Source organism: Crocodylus porosus, unplaced genomic scaffold (assembly GCF_001723895.1).
Source record: "Crocodylus porosus isolate Cpor-Errol unplaced genomic scaffold, CroPor_comp1, whole genome shotgun sequence".
Classification (NCBI taxonomy): domain Eukaryota; kingdom Metazoa; phylum Chordata; order Crocodylia; family Crocodylidae; genus Crocodylus; species Crocodylus porosus.
The window spans coordinates 184,062,778-184,086,269 of record NW_017728886.1 but is presented as its reverse complement, the minus strand read 5'-3'; the positions used below and the strand labels follow the sequence as shown (position 1 = coordinate 184,086,269).

General features: G+C 40.0%; 1 protein-coding gene across 2 annotated transcripts in view; it reads right to left on the bottom strand.

Moving 5' to 3' along the window:
• The window catches only part of DLGAP1 (DLG associated protein 1), a 546,520-nt gene that overhangs the window by 386,165 nt on the left and 136,863 nt on the right, over positions 1-23,492 (bottom strand). Inside the window, exon 3 of one of the 2 annotated variants that reach the window (XM_019546483.1) lies at positions 2,793-2,922. The exons of the other annotated variant lie outside the window; for it this stretch is intronic. The gene's annotated coding sequence lies outside the window, so the exon portion shown is untranslated. The remainder of the gene's footprint in view (positions 1-2,792; positions 2,923-23,492) is intronic. 2 annotated transcript variants of the gene reach the window in all.

Below are 23,492 nucleotides of genomic sequence, written 5' to 3'. Positions count from 1 at the left end.
TAAGCAAGGCTGTATCATTGCTCCAACACTGTTCTCTATATTCCTTACCACAGTGTTACATCTGACCACAAACAAGCTTCCAGTTGCCGTGGAGGTAAACTGCTGAATAGATGGTACACTGTTTAATCTCAGCCAACTCTGAGACAAACCCAAGACCATCCTGACCTCAATTATCGAGCTCCAGTACACTGATGATGCTGTAGTCTGCTCACTCAGAAGCTGATGTTTAAGCAATCATTGACATCTTTACTAAGGCATATAAAATATGGGACTGATGCTTAACATTCAGAAAAACTAAGGTCTTCCATCAACCTCTTAATGAGCAGTGTCCAGATCTCGTAATTCAGATTCATGGTGAGGCTTTGGAGAGTACTGAGTATTACTCATACCCTGGAAGCCTTCTCTCGCAGAAGGCTGACATCGATGAAGAAATCCAACATCACCTTGAATGTGCAAGTGCAGCCTTCAGATGCCTGAGGAAATGGGTATTTGAAGATGGTTATTGTGGCAGAATGCCACCTCTGTCTCTCCCTCAAAACTCAACTATGTAACAACTGGGTTAACATGGGCTCTGCAGAGGGCAGACATCCCATCTCTTTAGGTAACCTGAGCTGGATACATTCCTCAGGAGGGGGGAAACCTACTCCCTCTACCTATGTGACTGGCATCACATACATGGGTTGGGGGCTTAGGCTCCCTATTGTTCTAAGTAATGCCATTCTACCTGGCAACCAGTGACACATTTCAAAGTGGTTGGCTGGCAGCCAACAGGTGCTAGCCTCCATTGGACCAGGTAAATGAGGTCATAAGGTCTATAAAAATTAAGGACTGCCAAGGAGAAGGAGAAGTAGCCATGATAAAAACTCAGAGAGAGAAGAGCTGGACCATCTGAAACTTGTTCTCTCTCTTGAAACTCATGATCAAGGAACTGCCTGCCTCCAGAGGGAATCTTCACCCGCCTCCAAGATGAACATGAGTCGGCAGTGTGACGAAACCATCAAAAAAGCCAATGGCACTTTATCGTGCATCAGCAGATGCATGACAAATAGGTCCAAGGAGGTGATACTTCCCCTCTATCGGGCGCTGGTCAGACCGCAGCTGGAGTACTGCGTGCAATTCTGGGCGCCGCACTTCACGAAGGATGCGGATAATCTGGAGAGGGTCCAGAGAAGGGCCACTCGTATGGTTAAGGGCCTGCAGGCCAAGCCCTACGAGGAGAGACTAGAGAAACTGGACCTTTTCAGCCTCCGCAAGAGAAGGTTGAGAGGCGACCTGGTGGCTGCCTATAAGTTCATCAGGGGGGCACAGAAGGGAATTGGTGAGTATTTATTCACCAAGGCCCCCCCGGGGGTTACAAGAAATAATGGCCACAAGCTAGAAGAGAGCAGATTTAGATTGGATATTAGGAGGAACTTCTTCACAGTTCGAGTGGCCAAGGTCTGGAACGGGCTCCCAAGGGAGGTGGTGCTCTCCCCTACCCTGGGGGTCTTCAAGCGAAGGCTGGATGTGTATCTAGCTGGGGTAATGTAGGCCCAGCACTCTTTCCTGCTTATGCAGGGGTCGGACTCGATGATCTGTTGAGGTCCCTTCCGACCCTAGCATCTATGAATCTATGATACTTGTGAGTAAGCTACTTAAGCTCTAACTATAGCTTGCAGTAACTCAGGTGTGTGATCAAAGGTTACCCAGCCACCCCATTTGCCCTATTCCAAACCTACTCCTTGTAACCAATAAAATTCTCCTTTGTACCTAGCATGGGAGACTTTTTGGGAGTGGGTCTAGATTATGCCTTGGGATCTCCTTGGTTTGGCTGACTAAGGGAGACCACTCTTTGTGCTTCAGACTGAGGGAAGCACCCCAAGTTCTTGAAGTGGGTCGAGTACCCTCAAGGGCTATTAGGCCTGTATTTCCCAGGGGGCACAGTGCTAGGATCATTCCAGACCCTGGGTGGTGGCACCATTATCCACAGGCTGGCAGGTGTGCTCTGGCAAAGGGGTTGGCCAGATGTGAGGCACCCCCAGGGAGGCACTCAGAGCCTGGAAGGTGGTTGGGTGCAGTGAGGTAGATGGCTCAGCTCAGGAGTGCCCCCTACTGGCCTGCCACATTATGTCAGATCCAAAACCAAGCTCAATTTATCAAGCAGTTATGATCCCAACCTTACTGTACAGGGCTGAGATGTGGACAACATACAGTATGTTGCTGGAGAAATACCATCAAAGCTTTGTGCAGAAGCTCCTTCGAATTGAGCAGGAAGCTAGATGTGCCAACATTAGTGTCCTCTCACAAAGAAACACCTTGAGCATCGAGGCAATGATCATCCAACATCACCTTCACTGGGCTGGCCACATCATCCAAATGTCCAACTCCAGACTCTCAACACGATTTTTATTTTCCCAGCTCAGTCAAGGTATATGCTCAAGAGGAGGTCAGACAAAGTGCTTCAAGGATGTCCTCAAAGCCAACTTGAAAAAAATGCAACACTGACATCAACTCAATATCAAGCAGGACCACCAGAAATGAAGGAACAGCTTACTGCAAGGATCTCAGTACTCTGAAACATTATGATGATAATAGGAGATGGAAAAGCGGGAGCAGCAGAAACAGTGTATCATGGAACAAATCAAGAATCTGGAGCCACCCATCCTGCATGGAAACACATGCCCAAGTTGCAACAGAGTTTGATGCTTCTGGATTGGCCTCATTAGCCATCTTAGGACACAATGATAAGACATTCATAGAACACTATGATACTTGACTGCAAGGGATTGCCAAAGAAAGAAGTGAGTTTGCACTTATGCTTTCACGTGTCACAGATGATAATGCCAGTTCTGAGAATTACAATTTGGGTCACAAAAATCATAACAAGAGCTCTTGGTGTGTGCAGTGATCTCAGTCTTCAGAAGGAACAAATTGTGCTACATTCTACTTAAAAAAATAAAGCCAAGACACTCATGTAATAATATGATTCACGGAGCTGAGGCTACAAAAATAAAAATTAAATATTGCAGAACTTGTTGAATTGTCTACCACTTCTCGGAAAGCAGCCTGAACTAATATACCACAGAAGAAGAGGTGAGTACTGAGGGGCCCCACTTCCAGTATAAAGCAGCAATGAGACATACATTTCACTAAAGTTGAATAAATTCTGGCCTTAAATTCTGCCAATTTCTGCATATTGGGCAAGGAAGCAATCTCATGGTTATGGATCCATTTTAATCCAAAAATGAACACGTTGCAGTAACCTCTGACATCATAGATGTGTAAACACGAAAAGATTGAGCATGTGTTGGTCAGGACTTCTCATGTGACCTCCCACCTGTACTGTTCCTCTCCAGTCCCAGCTAATGTTAGCCTGCTCTCTGTCTCTTCATACAGCTCTATCATGCTGTGCCTGAGCCTTCTTCTGTCACTCTGTCATTTGAAAACCACCTCCTCGCATCTTTCTGCTTCACTGGCTCTCAATTTTCCAAAATCATCAGAAAATACTTTCTCCCATACCCACTGTAACAAATCAACATCATTCTGTCACTAGTTCATGTTTAATGTATAAAAGAATTAAGGCTAAGAAAATAAACTAACTCCTATTATTAAATCCAGCACAAGAGCACTTAAGAACTGAATAAATCCTATTTCTGAAGAATTTCACCCATACATTATTAGAACGATGAGTCCCGTGTCTTAAAACACAAATATAAGTAAGATAGCAAGCTGGCTTCAGGCTGGTACAATCAACCATACAAAGAGTACTTCTATAACATCTTCACAGCAATCTGAAAACTTGCCAAGAAACAACCCTAGCCCGCTCACTCCTGCTCTGCAAATGCTGTTTGCTGAAAAATACTGTGCTGTCACTTTGTGAAGTATGCCCAAGGTTGCCTTTAGGATCTCTATTTTGGGTGTGCTCCTGAGATCTGCATTAGGTATACCTGGCATTGCTCTAACAACAACTATATGATAATTTTCAGTATGTAACATATGCAGAGTGGGAGTGAGTAGGCAGGACTTGTTTCCTGGAGATGGGGACCTTACAGGCACACCCCTGGAAGTGGAAACACTTATTCAGAGATAACTTGAAATGTACAGAGAAACAGAATGAGAACTTAAACGTATATTTATGGCAGCAATTACAATAGTGAGTGATTCTGACAAATATACAGGGCACAAAAGACAGATGATAACAGTGTTCTGCTGAGACATCATGGTCGATTTCTGGTGTGATATGAAACCAGGAACAACAATGAAACCTTAAAAAGCATAATAGTGCTGTATGTCAGAAAGATGTTGGGTGTAATAATGCTTCAGATACAATGTCATGTCTCTAACATGCTTCTGGCCAATAAAAGTTCTAAACTAAAGATCTGAAAAACTGACCATAACAGTAATTACTCTTGCTTTCATTTTGTTTGAAACATGTGAAACAAGCTATGTCCAGATATTTTAAAACTTATTTGGTATCATAATCAGTAAAGTTCCCAATAAATTCAGTAAAAAATGTGGAATTCTAACTATTATTTATCCTACTGACCAGCATCCCAATTTGTAATCTTAGTACAAGAGAAGGACCAGAATAAAAATCTTAAAAAATAAATTGACCCAAATTTTCTAAGTGACCTAATTCTTTCTAATAGGTCAAAAGCAAAACCCTGAATCCATATGCCCTTACATGTTGGTAGCTATTAAAAAACCCACCCAAATCCACAATTTCAGTTTGGTATATTAAATATTTCTTCCCAAATATATAATTATTCATTAGCGATTATATCATAGATTACGTTATTTATGTTCTAAAACAAAGTGAACATACATTTCTTGTTTTACTTCAAAAATATATGTAGGTATTTTGATATGCTAATACTAAAAAGCAGCTTGCCTGTGACAAAATGAAGAATAGATCAAATGATGCCTATTTTCCCATGAACCTTCTTCATGATCTTTTTCTATAGTAAACTATGTATCAATTGTATTTTATAATTAGCACGATTTCCTTTTCTTAAATTAGCTTTTTATTTAATTTATGTTAGCAACTGCATTTGTACTCATCAAGATCTTATTCATTAAATAAACCATTTACAAGACAGAATGAAAAATAATTTTTAGTATCAGAAACAGCCTGAGACCTATTTTGACAGCATTGCATTCCAATATAAAACTGGTATGTTAGATTTTATTCTTCCCTTAAAAATACTTTGTATTTAATCTAGTGAAAGGACTGATATACTTATTTGCTGGGAATGTGAACTAAGACAATAATAGATTCAAGCTCTGCTTTTAGCTTTGAAAAATACTTACAGTTTTGTATGGTCTTACTTGGATGTATGTTTTTTTAAAGTCTATGCAAGCAGGAGTTTGAGACCATTTCTTCATACTAACCTTACTTTATTGTACTGAGCATTAGAAGGTAGGGTTTTTAGATAAGGCAATAAAATGACAATGGGAAAAAACCCAACACGATCAGCTTTCAGACTGGCTGGGAACACAGTGCAGCAATTCTACCTCACTGAAAGGTACATTCTATCTGGTATTTCTTGAATGATTACACACACAGTAGCAAATTTTTAAAAAACATTTTTCAGTAAATCATATATTCACTTTTATTGAGCTAGATGGATACAAAGGTATACAGGCAAAATAGGACCTGGCTACCTGCATACCACTTTGACTTCAGGAACTTAGTATTTGTTTGTTTTGGGCGCTGTACAAAATTACTGAAGCACACAAAGATGACACTTTGCCCCCTGCATGCAAAATAAATGAGTAAATGGAAGACTTGGAACTTCCTCTGTAAAAAACAAACTACTGAAATGCTTTCAGTCTTTTCAAAATGGCAGCTTTTTTACAATGAAGTAACTAATAATATACTGCCTAGTTGGAACTCTTAAAAACCTGGAGTTGTGGAAGGGGTTTTGATTACCTACACATAGCAGTGATTATGGGTTCAACTTCTAATTCCGTTATGTTAATTAATAGTTTCATCTTTGCTGAAGACAGCACATTTCCTTTGTTTATATTATCAGAACCCAGTTGCATCATCTTATCCTATATAACAAGGCTTTTCTTCCCTTTGCCATCACAGTGTAAACCACTGACTTTGCCTCACCTACGAGAATTAGATTTCCGTTTTATTTTTAGTCTACCACCAGTTTTTAAAGGCCTTTAAATCATGGTAAAAGAATAGTATAATTTTAATTACAAACTGTATAACGATACCTGTCTAGCAGCAGTTTACAAATTCTATAGGAATTAAGACATAATATACATTAGTTCAGTTCATATACAGTTTCTTGGTAACACCTCTAAATACATTCTAATACTAACCTCTTTTCATAATGATATAGAGAAAATAAATTAAATTTTAAAGGTACTTTTATCATGCAGTGTACCAAATTAGTATCTTCTTTTTTCACTGATCTCATATATCACTCTCTCAAAATGATGCATATAGAAACAATTACAAGAAGGAAGTGAAAATTTCAAAATCAGGATGGGTCATATTGGATTGATGAGTAATTTCACATTTGGATTAAATAGGTAAACTAAAAATATCATTCAGCAGAAGGCATTAGACAAGCAACAGTGTTATAGTCAATGTCTGAAAACAGCATTGTAAAGATGTTACAGTATAAGTTCACATGAACTCAAGAATCTCTGCTTTTTTCTAGCAAAGAAGAGAGATTAAGAAAATACCCTATCAATAGTTAAAAATATAGCATGGAATAAAAAAATAGATGGTATAATAATTGGTGAGACAGAACAAGAGAAAGAACCTACTTGCCAGAGGGCAAACACAATTAATTTTTTTAACATATAGTTACAGAGGTTATACATCAATAAAGTAAAGGGTGCTGCTATTTGAAGGAGGCTATGATGAGCTATCAGCTTCTAGAATGCAATTTTTATTTTAATAAATTGAATTAAGCTAGAAAGTGATAATGGTTGGTATCTGGCATGTTTCTGTGCTGTAGATCATCCCAGACCTTGGCAAAACCTCTCTTCATTCAGGTTAAATGAGTGAATCAGTTAAGACCCTTTATGATGTCAGACAGCTAAGGAAAAGTGTCGCATGAACTGAAATAATGTAGCTGATGTTAACATAGAGTGTAATAATAGCGAAATATAACCATGTTATTCTTGTCCTGTAAGCAACTTGAAAACTCCATTTTGTATCTTTCTGCTTGACATAAGTGAATGAACTCTGCACAGCTTTTATGTATGACTGTGTGTAAAAGGGTGAATAGTGAGAGAATGGCATAGAGACGGAAGAAGAAGATTGAACTGTTTATATAAGCAACAAGGCGCCAAATGTAAGTTACTGGTCAGTAAACTAATTAATAAACTGCAGAAGAATCCCTTTGAAGCTCGAGGGCACAAAGGAGACGATAAAAGAAAAAATTCTGCCAGACGAGCAACAAGAATACTCCTAGGCTAAGATAAGCTGAAGACAAAAGAAGAACAACTGCAAAAACAGAAGCTGGGTATGGAAAAACCCCAAAGCACTGAAACAAAGGATGCCAATTCCTATAAAAGAACACTTTGAAAATGCCAAGTTGGGTGAGCCTCTTTCTCAACTGCTGTTTCATTGGAGCACAGATGCATCTGTTCACCCCACTCCAACTGTTATCTTCAAATCTGCTATCTTCAAATCATCATCATCTACTCAATAAGCCTGGGTTGGCCACCCTGGGCTGATATTGAGCAACTATTGCTGGTAACTATATCTGGTGTATGTGTGGATGAAATGGTTGTTTTGGGTATGTGTATGCCTGTGTGTAATGATGTGTATGATGATTTGTGTGCGTTTGTATGAATGGTGTGCCTGAACCTCTAGGTCTAACTCATGTAATCAATAAACGTGGCACCTTGCCTTATCCCCCTTTATAAAGTTTCACTCGTGATTTGAGCAATTGGCAATTTGGGTAACAAAAGCAGCCACCCACTAAGGTGTTGGGCCACATTCAAAGCCAAACAGAAGTTAAGTGAACAGAGGTATAACCAACTAGTACTGTACCTTGGGTGGCAGCAGTGCACAATATAGGACCAGTATATGGAGACTTCCTACTACTGAGGGAGATGTCACCTCGTTTTTCTTGCTATTGATGTGGGTCAAGTAGCCATTTAAACACCAGTTTTCGGTGGCAAAAAGGAGGTGAAATTCCTGCCTCCAGTGGTGAACCACCAGCCACTGTGCCTATACCATCTGCTACTGCTGCTGCTCTGCACCCCTCTGCTACCAAAGCCACAGGCAGTCCTCTAGCTCAGGGGTGCCCACCCTCCAGCCCATGGGCTAAATCTGGCCCATGGAGCCATGGCATCCAACCTGTGGGGATCCCCACGGACTGGAAAAAATTGGCTGGTGGAGTATGGGGAAGCTCTGTGCAGTGGCATCCAACCCTGCTCCACAAGTTTCTGGTTATGACCGGGCTGCACCCTGTCTCCTCTACATATCCAAATAGGGGCTGCTTAACTCCGCATGCTCCCCGGTATTTAGCTCAGGGCTGGGTGGGCTTCCCCCCCAGATGCACATCAGGGTTTGGGGTTGCTCCACCCTGAACCCCCCCTACACACACACACACACACACATCTGGATTGGGACCAGGCTGCTCCCTGCCTTCTGTGGACATAATAGGTATCTCTGAAACATGGTAGAATGAGAAATGTCAATGGGATACTGTAATACCAGGATACAAATTATACACAAAAGACAGAGTAGGTAGTACCTGTGGATAAGCAGCACTCTACATCAAAGACTGCATCAAATCAAATACAGTAGATATTTCAGCTGATAAGAGAGATACCTTAGGATCTTTGTGGATAGAAATCCTGAGTTTCAGTTGAAAAAAAGTATGTATAGGGATATACTATCAACTCCTAGACCAGTATGGTATCAGCAAGCTAGAAATGTTAAGGGAGTTGAGAGAGGCTGCAACTGTAGAAAACACAGTTAAAATGGAGGACTTAAATTATTCACAAATAGACTGGGTCAATCTAACATCAGGTTAGTATGCAGAGACCTAATTTCCTGATGTTAGAAAAGATTGCTTCCTGGAGCAGTTAGTCCTGGAAGCTAAAAGAAAAAAGCTATTTTTTTACTTAGTCCTAGGTAATGCATAGGATTTGGTGCAAAAGGTAAGGGCTAATGAGCTGCTCGACAATAGTGACCACAATGCAACTGGGTTTAACATCCATGTAGAAGGGGAGACAAGACAATCTACCACAGTAGTCTTTAATTTAAAAAGGTAAACTACACCAGAATGAGGAAGCTAGTTCAACAGAAGTTAAAAGGGGCCCTTAAGAAGGTGAGGAACTTGCAAGCAACATGGACACTGTTTAAGAACACATTATATTGGAGGCATAGAACAAATGCACACTTCAAAAAAAAAAACAAACCCAACAACCCAGAAAATAGACCAAAAGCAAGTCAGCATGGTTTAACAACAGTTGCAGAGGCAATAGGGAAAAAAAAAGCTTCTTGTGAAAAAAGGAAGTCAAATCCTAATGAGGAAAATAAAACAGAGTATGAACACTGGCAAATCAAATGTACAACTAATAAGACAAGCCAAGAAAATTTGAGGAGAAACTTGCTAGAGACACAACAGGTAACAATAAAAATTTCTTTTAAGTACATTAGAGCCCAACGACCTGCCAAGTCAGGTCAGTAATGACTTTGGATGATGTGGCTGTAAAAAGGGTGCTAGTGGATGACAGGGCCATTATCGATAAACTAAATGCATTCTTTTATCTGTCTTCACTGTATAAGATGTTAGAGAAATTCCATCACCAGATTCACTCCTCTCTAGGGACAAGTCACTGGGGCTGACCCAAACTGAGGTTTCAATAGATGAGGTAGTAGAGGAAATTCATAAACTGAACAGTAGCAAATAACCTGGATCTGATGGCATTCATCTAGGGTCCTGAAGGAGCTCAGAACAGAAATTGCTGAGCTTCTAATGTAGCATGCAACTTATCTCTCAAAACAGCCTCAGTATCAGAGGACTGGAGGGTTGCCAATGTGACTCCCATATATAAAAAAGCTCTAGAGGGAATGCAGGCAACTACAGGCTGGTGAACCTCACTTCTGTTCCTCAAAAACTGGTAGAAAATTTTTTTTTTAAAAGAATTGTTCAGCGTGTGGATGAATGTGACTTACTGGAGAGGACTCAACATGGCTTCATCCAAGGGAAATCATGCCTTACCAACCTACTACAGTTCTTGCTGGTAGATCAGGGTGATAAATCCATGGTGCTTATAAATCCATAGTTTATCCACACCTTGAATACTGTACCTAGGTTCTGGTCCCCACCCCTAGGTTCTGGTCCTCACACCTCAAAAAAGATCCAGGAAAACTAGAGAAGTTATGGAGAAGGGAAACAAGGATAATTAGTGGTATGGACTAATTATGGACTTTAGTCTCTCCTTCCATGAGGAGACATAATAACGGTTTACAAAAAACCAGATGGTGAAGAGAAAGTAAATAGGCATTTATTATTTACTGCGTCACAATACAAGAACTAGGGGCCACAAAATTAAACTATCAGGTAGTAAGTTTAAACTAACAAGAAGAAGTTATTGTTCATACAGCATGTAATTAAAGTGTGAAACTCATTGCCACCAAATGTGGGAGTTGATAGTTCAGCCAGATACAAAAAGGGGTTGGACAAATTCTTGGAGGAAAGGGGAATCAATAGCTTTTGAGCATGGGAGTTCAGAATACAGACTCTGAATTAGAACTTCCTATACTTTAAATGCTGGAGGCTGCAAATGAGTGAGGCACAGTGGAAACCACCCCTCCCCGTCATACCCCATTCGCTCTCTGCCAATATGTGACACAGAATACTGGGAAAGATGGACCTATGATCTGACCCAGTAAATTGCATTCCTAATATTCTTATCAATCATCATTACAGTGCTGTAAACCAACAGGTTCCATAGGAGACTTACTGCAAATGTATGGCTTAAGCCAGTGATTGGTTGCAGCTGTACAAATCAGTGGCCGTGTCTTCATGAGATACTGTGCAGTAGCTCAGTACTGCTAAGCAGCAGTGTTGCTGGGCACAAACCATGATGTGACACTACTGTGTAGTAGGGCTGTGCAAAGCTTCAGTAACTGATTCAATTTGGAGGAGATTTGGCCCAATGCAGCTGCCGAATCTTTGAATTGAATTGAATCGGGAGACCCATAAATCTCTCCAAATCAAATCAGAAACCTCTGAATCAATTCAGAGAAATTTGGAGAGATTCAGAGATTTGGGCATAGACTGTAGAGGCAGGCAACAGGCTGTGCCAATGGGGGCAGCTGGAAGGGGCAGCCAGATGAGCCCTGGCTTGAGCAAGCAGTCCCAGGAGAAGCCACAGCTCATCTGGCTGCTCCTCCACCTGCTCCCCAACGGGGTGAGGCAGGCAGTGCTGGCAGCCCCAGGAGAAGCTACAGGAGCTGGGGGAAGGATTGAGGAACTGGGGGTTTGAACCAGGACCTGGGGAATGAACAGCTCCCACTTTGATTTCCCAGTTCTCAGTTCGATTCCCCAGCTCCGTGATAATTCCCCCTAGTCCCCACGGATTCCCCCAGGGCTGCTGGCTCAAGCTGTGGCTCATCTGGTTGCTCCCCTGGCTGCCCCCCCGCTCCACCAGGGTGAGGCAAGCAGTGCTGACAGCCCTGGGAGAAGCTGCAGGGGTTGGGGGGAAATGATTGGGAGCTGGGGGGAAATGATTGGGAGCTGGGAGGAATGATCAGGGGCTAGGGGAATGATCAGGGGCTTCCCCTCCAGCTCTTGGTTTGATTCCCTAGCTCCCAGTTTGATCCCCCTGATCACTCCCCCCAGCCCCTGTGGCTTCTCCCAGGGCTCCCAGCTCATGCTGCAGCTCATCCACCTGTCCCCCATCCCACCACAGTGAGGGAGGCAGTGCTGGCAGACATGGGAGAAGCTGTGGGCCTGGGAACAATAATCAGAGAGCTGGGGTATTAATTTGGGAACTGGGGAATCCAATTGGGAGCTGTGGGAACAAACAGGGACTTTCCCCCAAACTCCTGGTTTGGTCCCCCAGCTCCAAATCATTCCCCCCAGCCCCCACAACTTCTCCCAAGGCTGCTAGCACTGCCTGCCTCACCCTGGCAGGGGGGAGGGAGAGAGAGAACAGCAAGATAAGCCTGGGCTCGTCCAGCTGCTCCCCCAACTGCTGCCACCAGCACTGCCTGCCTGTATAGTCTATGGCCAAATAAAATTTGGTGTCGAGTATCTTCAGATTTGGATTCAGTTGAATCGAATAGGGATGGTGATTCCAATCACCGAATCAAATCACTATCCCTCCTAATTGCCAAAACCAAATCCAAAGTGAATACTTTCCACTTTGCACAGGCCAATTGTGCAGTAGTAATAAACTACTGGGAAGTAGTAATGAGCTACTGTGTAGTAAGCATCACCAGGCAACCATGCGCAGTCATTTAGTATTTGGTTATGCAACGGTTTTTGAGGCACTGCAAAATGCATGTAGAGCATGTGAAACGGTTCTCTGTCCCGTATATTTGCAATGCGCAGCCAAAATTAGATACCGGGAAATCCCAGTATCTAAAAAAAAATAATGGTTTAAAAAAAAGCAGTCTGGTGCACGTAGCTGCAGCACACACCACCCAAAACCAGCGCCCAACTGGCCAGGGCCATCCTCCGGCTGCCAGCCAGGCTTCATGTGCCTGGATTGCCACTACTGCAGTCCCAGGAGGACCCCAAGTAAGGCTGCTGAGGCCAGCGCAGGTGCTGTTCCCAGCCTCCTCTACTCCACCTTGGATAATTTGCCGTGCACCAGAGTGCACATGCAGGGGTATTCTCTGAGGACAAGTAACAGTGGCACAACTATGTGCTGCTGCTATTTGTCCTTGGGGAAACGCATGTTCACGGTCATTTGAATGAGCCCTTTCTGTGTTGTCTTCCAAAAGATACTTTATGTGCAGGTTTAGAATGAAAATTGGCCTTCCTCCTAACATTTTTAACTCCTTGAGGCAATTCAGAATTTCTGTCTGCCTACATCAGACAAACTAAGCAGCTTACACATGATAAGTATAGTTATCTATCTTAGTAAAGAACTCCCAACAAAGCATTTGTGCTGAAATGCTCGACATTTTAATTATGTTCAAAAATACATTTATATATATAAGTCTGGGGCAAGATTATTCTTATCTTCTGAGAGCTGCTTAGCCTATCTGATGTACCGGGCTTGAAATTCTAAACTGCCTCAAAAAAGTCAAAAATCTACAAGGAAGGTCAGTTTTAACTCAAAACCTGCAGATAAAATATGCCAAAATAACTTTAGAAAGCCTGTATTTCAACAATTATAACAACAACAACCTATCCCCAAAATACACTACACATTCACAAGAAATCAGTGGTCACAGGATTCCGGACAAATGTTACAGATTCAACACACTAGGCATGAGGTAGTACAATTATCTAAACCCAACTTTAGATATTCAGAACTACATACCTCATGGATTAGCTGCCAAACCCCGAAAGACCATGGGTTGGATTATAACTGCATATAGTTAATTAACCATGTCAGAAACAAAATGAAGAATTAAAGAGAAAATTCTGCCTATGACAAGCTTTGTATCAAATGCTTCTGTGACAGAAGTGAGCCTGTTACAAAAGCATGAGCCTAGATATGTCTGCTCATCACGGACCTGCCTGCCTGCAACTAACACAACAGCTGTTAACGGAGAAGAAAAAAGGATCCTCACCTGGGAGAGGCAGGCTTGTGTGAACCATCTGGGAGAAGTTAAGAGATGGGCTTTTAAAGTAAAGGCTGAGGGATTCTGCTAGAATGTCACCCTTATTTTGTGCCAGATTCAGGTATCTTTACTTATAACAAGCAACATCTTACTCCACAAATGTCTCTACTGACTTTAGTGGATTTAACTGTGGAGCAAGCATGCTTACAGTTATTAAGCTAGCTCTTACAGAAGAGTCCTGGGGCAACAAAACGAGTAAAATAATTTTTCTGTGCTATTGCTTTTTTGTAAATGGCTTGTCAGGATATATAACGTACAAATGTGTTCACTGGGTTTATGTTTCACTAAGAGTTTAATTCTACTATCATGACTGACACCTCAAGTCCAAATTCAGACACCGTCCGGGGTGCTTGGTTCTAGCTTTACAATACTGATCATTAAATAGGCACAGCCTTTATTTTAAAATGTTTTTGTTAGGCTATTTAGGTAGTTTCTCCGGGTATTCTGTTCCAGTGCTTAATGCCATCATTTTAAAAAAGTTCTTCCCTATATCCAAACTAAATCTCCCATGCTGCAATTTAAAACTATTAAGACTGTGTCTGTCCTGTCTCCTGAAGCCACAGACAAAAGTCACCACTGTATTTATAGCCATATATTTAAAGTCTGTTATCAAATTCCCCTTTCCCCATCAACCCAGTCTTCTCTTCTTCAGACTAAATAATCTCAGTTCTTTCACCCTTTTCTCATAATTCATGCTTCAGAGAGATCTAATAATTTGCATTGCTCTCAACCAGAATCTTTCAAATGTGTCTATAACTTTCCTTAAAAGTAACACCCTAACCTGGACAGGTGAAGAGCCTTCAGTGCTGTGCTGAACAGAGTAGAGGAATCACTTCCCCTGACTTGCAGGCTCATTCCTATTAATATAACCCAATACGCAATTCACTTTGTGAGCAACAACCGTATGCTGTTCTTTGTGGCCCCCTATAAGCATTGGGGGTCCTTTCCTGCACTGCAATAGCCTAGCCTTTCATTATCCAATTCATATGCGTGTACTTGATCACTCTGTCTTAAGTCAGAGACTCTGCACTTGTCAAATGCACAGATTTTTATTTGATTAAATTCAAACCATTTCCAAAGTGTCTGCAACTCTGCCCAGCTTGGTGTCATGTGCACATTTCTTAAATGTGCATTCAATCTCATCCTACATGTCCTTAATGAAGTTATTAAACAGTTCCTAGGAAGACTCCTGGGAACACCACTTTAAATCTCCTCCCCTCCATTCACTGAGACATCAAGTTATTAATAATTACTCTTTGAGTACAAAGATTGAGCCAGGGGAGACTGTGTCAAAAGCAGACTCCTCACAAAAGGCTGCTTTTCAAACATTTCAGACTTGCAAAAGAGAAAGTTTCCTCTAGCTATTAGAAATTTTAGAATTTATGCACATTTTTTACTCCTGTACAAGAGACCACTTTATTGTCTGAAGGGGATGCGCACATAGAAATGTGCCTGAGGTAGTTAAATATATGGCTCTGAATATTTTAAATGGTAAAAATATAGTCAACTTTTTAGAAATAAAAACATGGTTTCTTTAACAGAAAAATAACAAAAAAATTCTGTTGAAATTCCTTGTTTTTTATTGAAAAAACATAAATCTGAACAACTGTAGTTTAAAAATTTAGATTTTCTATTTGCAAATAAATATCTTAACTGAACAAATTTTAAAAACGAATTATTTATTTCAAAAGTTTCCTGGAATGTTTTTAAAAAAACTCAATTATTGACCTCAAATCAGGGGGTGGGGGGAATAAACAAGATACCCAATGTTTAAAGACATTTTAATTATTTTTAAACCCTTTAAAAATATTTTTCTATTACAGCTTTTTCACAGAAAGTTTAAACGTATGCAATTAATACTGAATCAATAACATCTTGATTGAGAGTACTATGAAGATTACTATAAAATAAAATCAACATGTTCTTAAAAATGCAATACAATACAACTCTTTTGGGAGGCAAGGTTGTTTTGGTAGATGTGATATCTTCTATTAGATCAACTAAAAAGTTGGAAAAAAGTTGTTTGCAAGCTGACGAAGGGTGTTTGTGCCTGAAAGTTTGCAAACAACTTTGTTCCAACTACTCAATGCATCTAATAAAAGATATCATGTCTACCCAAAGAACCTTGCCTCCCTACGTCCTTAAACCAATATGGCTTCCATACAACTCTTATAGTGTCAGAGAAATGGCAGTTTAAAAGGAAATGGCTTTGAATACATAAAAACTAGAAGCTGGCTGGCCTTTATTAACGGATTATAAAGCCAGAATAGACTATTGTAGTCATCAAGTCTGACTGCCCCAGGTACTAAAGTCTATCAATACCTAATGACTTCAATGCCTTTAGACTGCTAACTGCCTTTTCTTCATTTAGCCAGCCTTGAGGAAATCTGACTGTAGTAGACTACAGTCAGTTTTCCTCAAGGCTGGCTAAATGAAACCTTGAGGGAATGAGCCAGGAAGATGTGAAGCTGGTTCTCTGAGTCTTCTAAGTGCTAGTTACCTGAGTTGGTCTGAAATCAGGCAGAAAGCAGGGCAGTTAGATTCTAGGGGAGCGTCCAGTCAAATACACATGTGCAGGGGTGTACATTTGCCACAGCACAAATGGCAGCGGCACATATTTGTGCCGCTGCTTTGTGCTCCAGGGCACACCCTTGCACACGTGCTCCAACATGTGCCAAATTGTACTGGGTACAAGCAGTCTTACCCAGAGTCCTGGCTGGCACGCAGACCGTAGCTCAGGCTCTCTTTCTGGCATCACATGCTGCTGCCATGTGTGAGATGCTGCTTTTTTTAGCAGCAGGTTTTTTTTTTGACACCAAGATTTCCAGTGTCAAATTTTGACACAGCACTGCAAATTAGCAGCACAGCAAATGGCACCCCCTTAGGGTGCCTTCTGCCTGAGACTTCTAAGTCTGCAAAGTCTGAAACCCATATTGAAGAATGATTATAGAGACTTCCTATGATACATAGATAATAAAAAAAATATGGAAAATAGTTTCTACCCTGGGTTTTCTGACTTTTTGTATATGGTCTGACATCACAAACCAGAAAAGAGAGAAATCTGTATCTCCTTCTGTACAATAGCAGGCATTTTATCCACTGTTTTGTGGGAGAACTGATAATGTTCACTCAGAGTGTGCTGATAGCAACTAAGTTGAGTTCCTGCTGTTCTATAACATTATGGGACCTGTGTTGTTCCCTGTCCCTAACTAGAACATTTCCACCAAAGCAATTAAATGAAATGAGCAATGATATGTGACCATGCCATTTGTAAAGCCACTGAGCATGCATTTGAAGTTACTAAATATTTATTATGTGGGAATGGAAGTGGTGCAAATGCTGCAACATGGGAAAAAATGAAAGCACAACTTAGTAAATAAAGCATATTAAAGCTAGTCATCTGTAGGACACTTAAAGTGTTTTTTTTATCTCTCTCAACCTCATGACAATCAAACAAGAGAGACAGAAATATGTAATCATAGCATTAAGCAAGATATAATAAATTTATATCACATTAGTGCCTAGAGATCTTGATGGATTCAGTCTTTCCTGCAGTGCCAAATATGCAGTAAAGGATTCCCCCTCCCCCACACTATTTAAAAACTGAAAGACAGGATTTTTGAAGAAAATGAGAAAGGTGTAGGTGGCTTGCTTTATGTCCATTCACCTCTACTTTGATAGGTCACACAGGTATACAACATGACATCCTTCCACTAGTCATTAGGTCCTCAAGCTATTAAAGTTAAGTAAAAATTTAAAATAGCAATCTCTTCCCGCCTCCCGTGCACTCGTCTGCAAGGTCCCGCCTCCCCTCCCTGAATCCACACACACACTGTTCAAGACAATCTGGCAGTGAGAAAAATGAGGGGAAAATTATTTTCTAGCCCCTCAATAATGGTAAGCCTAGCCCAAGGCTACTACATATATCAGTTCTATATTGGGGATTAGAAAGCATGGGGAGAGTTGTCCTTGAGTGCTGTTTGGCTCCCAAGGAAAGGCAAAGACCTCCTTGTATGTGTGAGGCTTACACTGTATTTATCTAGAAAGCCAGTTGCTTCAGAGACAGCCTTCAAAAACCTACAAGGAAAATTAGTATCATGTGAAGAGGAGATGCAAAAAAGATATGGAGCAATCTATAAATAAGGCCAAAGATTTCTTCTCTTGACGGCCCATACAAAGTTTTCCTATCTCTGTAACTGTAATGGTAAGACATTGTTGACCCAGCCTTTATTTCCATTGAAACAGGCATGTTGTGATTACATTTGCTTAAATATATTCACTTGCAATAATATAACTGTAGCATAACATTGTTATTTGTTTAATTCTAAGCTAAAAGGTCATTACTTAAATTATTTCACAATGCACGATTTACTGAGAGGTAAAAACAAAGTAGAGGATCTCAGATTATTTCCTTATGAAAAAAGACATCTTTTGGTTGTATACATTTTCTTGCTTATTAACTTGCATGAGAGAGAAAAAACATTCTTGATCTGCATGATTCAGTGACTTTGAATTTTAATAGTCCCTTGAGCTAGAAATGCTGTAAAAAAAACCCCCTCATTTAAGAAGCAGCATAAAAGACCTTGATGATGAAAAGTAGTAGAGTTGACTGAATGAAAGAAGGCCGAATGAGTTCTAACCTGTAATATGAAAGTGTCTCTCAAAAAACATGCAGTACATAGAAAATAGATATTTACTAAGTCTGTAAACTAACCACTATTAAAATGTAATGTATTATGAAGAATCTTTCAAGTATTCATTACTTTTGAAGAACACTGATGAAAACAAGTCTTTTTGACAGTTGGCATTTATTTTAACAACTGTCAAATGCTTTATGCTGCCAGGAAACATTATCAAGCCACCCAATTAAATTGTTAAAGGCCATCAAAGAATGCTATTGATTGAATAAAGCAATTAGAAGTAGATTCTTATCCTCATTGTAAATGGGGCAGGCAAACAATAAAGGTCATGTGTTTAATCCTTAACCTGACACAAAGTCAATATGAAAAGGCTATGTGCAAGTAATGCACTGCACTTGCCTTTTTGCCAGTCACCTACTGTTTTATTTTCAATTGAATCTTTTAAAATTAAATTAATTTAAAAGCTGTTACATTAATTTAGTTCTGATGAAAAGTACAGAGACAGGATTGTCACATAAGTGTGCCACTTCTTTACTCCCCTCCTCCCCCTCTATGTTATGAACAATAAGTAGCCAGAAGGCCTGGAGATTATCGGATGCAAGTAGTTTATCAGCCTGTAAATCAAACTGTTTTTCTTGCCCATTCTGCCAGATGCATCTAGCATGCTTAAATGGACAAACTGTATTTAGAATAAATGGAGGGAATAAATAAAGACACCTACAAATGGAGTTTACTCTATATCTTTTATCTTTGTATAAAATTATCATTACTGGCTGACTGGTCAAGAATTAAAATACATCTGCAGTGAGATCATACAGAAGTATTTTGACAGCCCACTGCAGTAATTTTTAGAAATAAATCATGGGTTGCTCTGTTTTTAATAATCAGTTACAAAATTGAGATAACAAGATATTTATTTGCCAGATTTTTCTTTTAATGATGCACAAATAGTAGTTTTGGTTTGGAAAGAAAGTAGGGTAATAAAAAAGGGGAAAATTGGTGGTCATGGAAAACTATAATGCAGTTAAAAAAAGAATATTTTAATGACTTATTTCCAAATTCAAAAGTAAATTTCTCTGCCGTTATATCAACAACTTTCACATGGACTTTCCATGCACCAATTGTCAAATTTTGCGATGATGAATCCTTCCTATAAGTGAATCCATTCAGTGTAAATGGATTAAATTCTTCCCCAAAGTCAGACCTTAAAACTAGACTTCAAAGCACATATATCCCACTTAAACCACTATTTTGAATATTATAGTCAAATGTACAGTGGCAGATCCAAGGGTGGGGATGCACTGGTGCACTTGCACCCCGCTGATTCCTGCTACATCAAAAGTTTAAAACCAACTGCCTGGCAACGGCAACAGCATTGCTAGTCAGGCAGTGCTGAAAAAGTAGACTGACTTCATGGCTCATTATAATCTATCTGAACCCTTCTAAACTCTTCATTCCATAGGTGTTAATGAATCTCTCTTATTTTTAATTTTCCACCAGTAAAGCTATCCTTTGCTCCACAGTTCTTCTGTCTCATAGCTGTTCCTGGCAACAAAGCTCTTATTTCACAGCCCTGCAGATTGTTTTTGGCTTGTTCCAATGAAATTATTATTTTTTTGTTTCAATCTTAAACTAAATAATACACCCCTACACCTCTAGCTTTTTCATAAAGCTTCTAGTTTATTTTTAACTGGAGAAAAATGTGTGTTATGCTTTACATGTGATGATGATGTACATCACCATCTGCATTGTCCTCTTCAAAATTCTAGATCCGTGCATGCATTTGACATTTATATTGACCTAATTTACCATATATTGTATATCTGAATGTAATATTTACAGTAACGTTACATTTGCAGACCCTAAATTATTGACAAAATTTGAAAAAGTGTGATTACATTTTCTAGTTTATTTACATACTCTTTATATAAAATAGAGGTAAAATTAGTCAAAATATGAATTCTCTCTCTACCATTAGATGAAAGTTCACTATGGGGCACAGACAAATGTACATGTCTTATACCTTTGCATATTTTTTAAATTTTATAATTAAATGCGCTTTAAATTTGTATACAATTTTAAGAATCATATTTAAAACATCATCAACATCATTTTTGAAGTTACATAAGGAACAAGTATTTACAGATTTGCAAAGTAAATTTTACTCTGAGAGGTATAAAAGACAGAATACTCTAAATGTAAATCTTTTTTTAAAGTACAAGTCCTTTGACAACAAGCTGAAAGCCTCCTTTCCCATGCTTGATAGAAAATTCAGTTTTTCAGTTTAGTCATTGCAAGTTCATCGCTCTGCTTCTCTTTTCCTCTTTGTTTCCCCTACAGGGAAAAGTCTTAGCACCTAAATACATTTGTTTCTTCCTTAACAAAGGAAAGCTGAACTAATAAGGGTGTTATGGATTTGCAATGTAAGGAAGATGACGTATAAATAAAATAACAAATAAAACAGATAATGTTGCAGGGTTTTTTTTATAAAGAAAACATATGAAGAAGAGAGATCCCATATTGAAAACAAATGCTGGTTTTAACACACTCAGACAAAACAGAAATGCCCTAAAAGAAACTTCAAGTGGCAATGAAGGTAAGTATAAGATTCCACAAGAACAAGTGCAAAGTCCTACATTTGGGATGGAACAGATTGGGGAATGACTGCCAATAAGGGCATGGAGTTTACAGCAGACTAGAAGGTAAATATCAACCAATACTGTACTCTAGTTGCAAAAAAGGCCAAAAGCATACTGGGTTGTATTAACAGGAGTGTCATTTGTAAATGAAGGGAAATGTTTCTTTCATCCTATTCAGCACTGGTTAGGCCTCATCTGGAGTACTGTATTCAGTTTTGGGCCCCATGCTTCATGAAAGATGTGGACAGATTGCGAAGGAGTGCAGCAGAGACTGAAAAAAATGAAGAGGCCTGGGAAGCCATGATCATCCTGATGAGATTCTGAGAAAATTAGGATTATTAAACCTGGAGAAGAGAAGACCAAGGGAATATATGATAACAGTTTTCAAATACATGAAAAGTGATTACAGGGAGGATGAAGATAGACTCTTCTCTGGCTGTAGGTGACAGGACTAGGACAATGTACACATGCTGCACCAGAGGAAATTTAGGTTGGAGATTAGGCGGTTTTTGATTATGAGGGTGATCAAACACTGAAAAAAGCTACCTAGAAGAGTTGTGGGCTACCCCCCATCCCTGGATGGGTTGCATGGATACTTGGCTAGGATGGTTTAGTCAGGGATGATCCTGACTTGAGCAGAAGGCTGGACTAGATGGACTTTTGAAGTTCCTTCTAGCCCAAATATCCTATGATTCTAACTGTTCATTTCCTTCGAGCAATGCTTTCTGAATTTTGGCAATATACACTGCAGACCATTTAGGATCAATCCCTCAAATCATGCAGTAATTTACCACAACGCACCTTTTCTAGTTAATTTATTATGGATGGGAATTACACATCAGGTGCACTCTTTTCTAAAGTGACTAAAACACAGTCATATAGTATGAGTGCTATAGGCCTGTGGTATCCTGTTCCCTTCCAGCAACGGAAAGGAACTCGAGATAAAATTTCCTTGCTGTGTGGTAACACTTACAGGCAACCTCATATGTCATCAGATTTGTTAACTGGTGTATATTGGAGCTGATAAAATGGTAGGTTGCCACAAGAGGTTGCCTATTAGAGAAAAACACAAGCAACTAGAGTTACTTACAGTCTGCAAGCTAATTTGAACATTCTCTTCCTCTGCATTACTCATCAAGGTTAGGTAGAGACATTCAAAATGCCTAAGGTGGAATTGATCTAAGTTATGCTGTTTTCTGTAAGCGGCATAATTTAAATAAGTAGTGAACAGAACACATAGTTGCCCTTTGGTGGGGGAGTGCAAATCTTAGACCAGATTCCACCATTTAAAAACCAGTTTCTGTGTGCCAAACTTCTGTTTTGTTATAGGTATAGACTGGGTACTGATCATTTATACCAATGAAAGTGTAATGTCTGTAGCTGGCCCAAAAGGGCACTACCTCTAGCCTTGCTTCCCCCCCCCCGCCCAGCACTGTCTCAGGCTGGGAGGGAGAGAAGGCAGTGGAAGCAGGGGGAGATTGGAGCCCCCCAGGTTGGGGGAACTCCCGTCTACCTACTGCACCCTCCAGCACTGGCTTAGCAATCCCCAGAACAAGCTCCCTTGGCTCCCTTATCCCCCCACCAATCCCATTCTGAAAACATCACTGGGAGCAGGGCCGGGATGCGTCCCAGCCCTGCTCTTGGTGTATGCAGACACAAGTTAATGAAGGTGCTAGGCTTTGAAGTGCCTTTATCTGAACCTTCCTGTAATGAGGGCTCAGATTGTCACAGGATCAGGTCCTTTTAAAGCACTCTGCAGCTGTGCACTTGTGTTAGGTCATGGCTATGGAGTGCTTTCAGGAGCCAGATCAGGAAAAAATTGTCAGTTCTGTCTGCGCCCTCAGGGAAGGTATGGGGCTAATTTATGGCATACCTGCCAAAAAGGTTGCTCTGTACTGCTTTAAAACATGTAAGTGTTTGACTTGTATCAGATTACTTTTTAAACATTTTTTATTTGAGGACACATGACAAAATATGAAACATTTACTTCATCAACATTCATGACACAATAAATTTGTAAACTGATATTTGAGGGGTAAATTAACAAAAAACACTAATGCAATTGATAGCAATCAAGGCATTATTAGCTTGACAGATGATAATTCACTATATTTTGAAATGGGTAATTACCATTTTAAAGGGAAAGTAAAGAATCATTACAGCCTCTGTGTAAAATTATATGTAATTTAAACAACATAAAAAATTCAGTGCTATAATAGGAAATACTCTTCATCTTGCTGACTCCTATAACTCAATTCAAATACTGTACATACTCATGTAAAGGGACATACCTTCAAACGAAAAACTCATTCCCGAAGTCAATGGACTCCCCACTGAAAACAGGTAGCTGCACCCATTAAATTTTGTGACTTTTAGCAGCCCCTATCACCTGGACAAGGGAGAAGAGATTGATGTCATATATCTTGACTTCAAAAAAGC